The sequence below is a fragment of the Prionailurus viverrinus genome, chromosome A1 (assembly GCF_022837055.1).
Source record: "Prionailurus viverrinus isolate Anna chromosome A1, UM_Priviv_1.0, whole genome shotgun sequence".
Classification (NCBI taxonomy): Eukaryota; Metazoa; Chordata; class Mammalia; order Carnivora; family Felidae; genus Prionailurus; species Prionailurus viverrinus.
The window spans coordinates 49320898-49326714 of NC_062561.1; positions in this window are offsets into that span (position 1 = coordinate 49320898).

A 5817-nucleotide genomic window follows, 5' to 3' on the forward strand; every position below is an offset into this window, starting at 1 on the left:
GTGTCGGAACTAGATAGGAGTACTGTTTGCACAACACTGTGCATGTACTAAATGCTACTAAATTGTTCACTTTAAAATGGTTAATTTTATGTTATGAGAATTTCACTTCAATTAAAAAAAAAGTGAAAGAATCTTAAACGGTAGGCAACACCTCGTGGCTCAGTCAGTTGAGTGTCCGACTCTTTTTTTTTTTTAAAAAATTTTTTTTTTTTTTCAACATTTTTTTATTTTTTATTTTTGGGACAGAGAGAGACAGAGCATGAACGGGGGAGGGGCAGAGAGAGAGGGAGACACAGAATCGGAAACAGGCTCCAGGCTCTGAGCCATCAGCCCAGAGCCTGACGCGGGGCTCGAACTCACGGACTGCGAGATCGTGACCTGGCTGAAGTCGGACGCTCAACCGACTGCGCCACCCAGGCGCCCCGAGTTGAGTGTCCGACTCTTGATTTCAGCTCAGGTCATGATCTTTCAGTTCATCAGTTCAAGCCCTGCGCTGGGTTCTGCACTGACAGTGCAGAGTCTGCTTGGGATTCTCTCTCTCTCTTTCTCTCTCTCTCTCTCACTCTGACTCTCACTCACTCTTTCTCTCTCTCTCACTCTCTCTCAAAACTGGAATTGATGGAGGTGGAGAAGTCACATGATCAAAACAACAGAAGATAGTGACAATTCTGGAAATGTATCAAATGGGGATGTATATGAAGTGGGGAGAGCACTTACATGGCTATTGAAGTAGTCTACCTTGTAATCTAAAACCAATGTATAATCTTTTCTTTGAATATCCTTTTGTGTAAATTTCCAAACATACATAAAGTTACAGAATATAGGTCAATGAATTGCATACACATATCACCCAACTTCAATAATTTTCAATATTTTGCTGAGCTGTTTTCATCTGTTTCCCTCCCTACTGCACCAACTCATCTTCACACATTGTTTTACTTTGCTTCCTTAGTATTTTAAGGGAAATCCTAGATATCATAACTTTTCACCAGAAATAAACTTCAGAGTACATCTTCAACTTATAAAGACATCTGTTTTCTCCTCCTCCTTCCAATCAAACAGTGCATGCAATAGAATTACAAGCAAATTCTTAATACCATCCAATGTTTCCCTGATTATACTGAAGGTAAGTTTGAACAGTTAAGTTGTTCTAATGAGATCTAAACTTATTATGTAACTTAAATGTCTTTTATCCTACAGTGACACCCTGATCCTTTTTTATTAGGCCATTGATTTGTTGGAGAAAATGTGTTACTTCTCTTGCAGAATACTCTACCTCCTGTATTTGGATGCTTGCTGCCAAACAGCCCCATCTTGGATGAGTGGAAACCACTCCAAGTTGGATTCTGTTCCCTATTGATATAAAAATGGTACAGAGAGACCATAATCAAAGATTTGGAACGCATATTGTTATCACTTCTCACTGCTTCTAGGAAATTTCAGAGGACAGAGCTAAATGTGCATATATTCACACAAAAACTGAGCTTACAGTGATAGTTACAATCAAATATAAGGTAACATAGTTTCTTTTTTTATTATTTTATTTTATTTTATTTTTGAGAGAGAGAGAGAGAGAGAGAGAGAGAGAGAGACAGAGTGTGAGTGGAGGAGGGGCAGAGAGAGAGGGAGACACAGAATCTGAAGCAGGCTCCGGGCTCTGAGCTGTCAGCACAGAGCCCCACGTGGGGCTTGAACCCACAGGCTGTGAGATCATGACCTGAGCCAAAGTTGGATGCTTAACCAACTGAGCCGCCCAGGCGCCCCTACATAGTTACATTTAATTCCCTTGGTTGAATTTTTTTTATTGTTAACCTTAAAATTGTCAGTTATTTCACCAGTAGAAATGTTTATTTGGGAATAGCTGACAGTTGCAATTTAGGACACGCAAACTATGGCAGAACTACAAACAAGTCCAGAGAACAAAGAGGAATGCTCTTTTATACAGGAAAGGGGGAGAGAGTTTGGGAGGGGCTGTTACAAATCAAAAGTCCATTGGAATAAACTGGGAGTTGGAAGTGTAGTGGCTTTTCATTGGCTGACTTATGAAGGTCTCTCAGTAGCTAAGCTGTTGCCAGGGAAGGAGAAAATCCTTCTTCTTCCTGCTGGGGTGTAAAGTATAAGCTTCTTCCTGCTGGGAATGCAAGCCACCTCTCTTTTGTTGTGGTCTACAATTAAGGATGAGTGGTAGGGTGTAAGAACCCTCCCATTCTGGCCTCCCAACTCTATTTTAAATAAAGTTTCCTATATTCAGTTTCATAGTATTATCTCATGGTGAAAACAGTTTTTAATTTAATTAGTGAAATTATTTGTAAAATACTTTTGAAATGATAATATAATATTCCAACTGATGATTATACTACTGAAAGCAGCTTGCATTTTCTTTGCCAGGAGATCTTTGAGATCACTTTTTTCAACATTACTCAAATTGGTGGTGTGCCAATTCCTTTTGGCTTTATTTGCAAACACCTGTCAATACTGTCTCTCCATTTCCATTCCTACTACCATTGCCCTAATTCGTTTTATCAATCCTTCTAAAACAGGTTATTTCATATTCTCATAATATGTTTCTCTCCTTCTCAAGCTCTACTTCTCCAAGATCTATATGTTTCTGTCAGAGATAATATTTCTAACACACAGATTTGATTCAAAAAATAAGCAAAAGGAGCTAAACTTCAGTGGCTCCTCATTTCTGCTTACCGAAATCCAGACTCCTTGCCCTGAAGGTGAAGGCCCACCTCCACAGGATAATATGCAATATTGTCAAATGTCATTGGAACTCATGGTCTATAGCTTACTGACATCCAGAGGTCTGCCCCTATGGGTACAGAACTCAGCATTCCTGTGTATCTGCTTTAGAATGTACTATATATGGGAAAGACAAAGGGACTGACATCCCAAGGCTTTCAGAAAACAATTGAAAAATGTCTCATTAGATCTCTCTCTCTCTCTCTCTCTCTTTTTTAAATCTCTCTTTGGCTGCTCTTCAACTATTTTTTCCTTCTTTGACCCTTTTTTCTGAACAGTATCACTAATCTGACTTCACTGAATCCTTTTCTTGGATTTTTTTCCTGGAAACTTCATGTTTCTATCTGTTCCTTCATATAGAATAATTAATTCTCCTCCAGTTCTCACTTTGAAAGTTCTATCTGCAAAGAAGCCGTGTATGTAGTAAAACAAGGGTATCACCTAGTAATAGGACTCATTTTCCTTACAGTTAGAAGCTACATTTTATAACTTAAATATATCTTTTTGTTTCTCACCCATACTTCAGTGGTTTATCTATGTTTCACATAACTAGTTGCTCACATATCCAAGTTTTCTTCTTTTACACAAAATTTATCCCAAATTGCCTCCCCCCTGCTATATTCCAAGAGTGCTCTACACTCTGATGAGACAAAAACTCATTTACCCCTTTCTTTTTACTTCTCTGATATTAAAGTGTCTCTAACTGGATTGCATTTCCCATTATTTCCACCAACTGAAATCCCAATCATCATTCAAAATTCTATATGCCATCTTCTTCATGAATCTTTTCCTCCTGTTCCAATTCCAAGCTAGCCCTCTCTTAGAATTCCAGTACCATTTACAGATGTCCCACTTAGGTCATTTATGTTATTGTGCCTGGCATTATATTTGTCTGTGTCTATGTATGTCTCCTTTATTAGGGTACATTTTGCCTGTGGGGATACCTTATTTTATTCACATCAAGTTTACCCAGTGACTTAATAAATTCTATGTTGAAGCAAATAATAAATCTTACTATTACTTAGATTTAAATAACCCCAAACCATCTGTATTCTGAAATTAAATAATGACTTAACTAATGTAAAAGACAGTGGACTTTGCTGAGAATCCAGTAAATCTTATAGATTCTCTCCCTATGAAAACAGGATAACTCTCAAAATTTTCAGTCATTTGCATGGTTATATTTGTTTTATTTTGCTGCCTCAGTGGAGCTGGAGAACTACTGTTCCCCTTGTTATTTCTATTTTCATGTCAAGGCTGTTTAACTCTTCTCCATGTTCTATTTAATTGTTTCCTAATTTGAAATTAGTGTGATTAGTGATAGCTCTTGAAAATAATTCCATTATAAAAGAAGAGTTTCTGTGTTGGAAAAATGTGTTCCACCCAACACACTACAGATACTCATTATGGAACTGAATCTTATTGAATATTCACTGACGTGTGTGTGTGTGCGTGTGTGTGCGTGTGTGTGTGTGCGCGCGTGCACACGCGTGCATGCGCACGTGCTTGCTTGTGTGTGTGTTGGGGGAGGTGCATTGCTAGGTATTATCATTCATGTCAGGTACTCAGAGACAAATAAAGGGAAACAGAACCAGTTGGTACCTGAGAAAGTGTGGGCTGCTTACAGATGTGCAAAAAAATTCACGCATAAAATAAATTGTTAATTAATGTAATTATTCCACTGCTTTCCCTTGTAAGCCCCTTCCTTAGGGAACTATGAAAAAGCCAGATGCTGATCTGGGAAATGTCCCCGAATTATTCTTTTGAAAAATATTAACACTCCATTACAAAAGGTCTTGCCTGGAATAATACTGAAACTCAGCTCCCCATGACTAGCAATGTTTAGAAGTAGCAACATATTGGAGCAAACTGACTTTAGGGTGAGCATTTTCCAATGGATTAGGAATAATGTGAGCTTTAGAATTATCCTTTAATATTATCCCATTTCCAATGGCACAGGTAGATCTCTTCTGGTGGTTAGTGGTATAAATACCTTCTGAGACCTCCTTCTCACTAAACACAACAGAGGTGATAATTGCACGGTTCTTGGCCTTGAGTGGCTGCCCAGTCACACTGCTTCTTCTGGTGCAGCTGGCGTGGTTGGTAGTGAATGCCACCATTGCTGTATCCCTCAGATCCCATGCAAACTAGTGGAATTTGTGAATTTGATTTGAATTAAAAGGTGGAAAGAAAGATGTAATTTCTCTTCTCTTGCTAAACGTAGAACGATCCTTTTGTGGGTACAGTGCTGTGATGGTGACTGTGGGTCAGAGGGAATTCTGAAACATGCCTGCCATTTTATGGTAACTCAGAACTCATTGGTTTTTTTTTTTGTTGTTGTTGTTTGTTTTGTTTTGTTTAAGGCAATTATAGTAATAATACCCTGACATAGTAAGAACTTATGTTTTTGTGTGTGCGCGTGTGTAGATTAGGCTATTTGGAATTTTGAAAGAAGACCACAAGCTTACAAAATGGAATAAATTGGTAGCATCAAACATCAGGGCCGGTGGAGCTTTTGGAGTGGAACTTTTAAAATAACAGGACTTAAGACTTCTGGTGACAGTGGCTGTATGTACACTGAGACCAGACCTGTGGTGTAGAGTAAAAAACAAAAAACAAAAAACAAAAACTGTACAGTGTGTTTTAACTTTACACAAAAGGATAAAAATATAAAGAATAGGCATGATGATGGGGCGCCTGGCTGGCTCAGTTGGTTAAGGGTCTGACTTTGGCTCAGGTCGTGATCTCGCGGTTCATGAGTTTGAGCCCTGCATCAGGCTTGGTGCGGACAGCTCAGAGTGCGGAGGCTGCTTCAGATTCTGTGTCTCCCTTTTTCTCTCTCTACCCCTCTCCTGCTCACACTCTGTCTCTCTCTCCCTCAAAAATAAAAAAAACATTAAAAAATCAAAAAAAAAAGAGTAGGCATGATGACATGTCTATAATAAGAGACATGACATGTCTAACTCCTTCTTCCATTATGCAAGAGAAACATTATGAATGCCAAGGACCTTATGACAACACTGAGAAAACAGGCATAATGTTCACAGAAAGTAAACCACCTGGTTCTTTTTA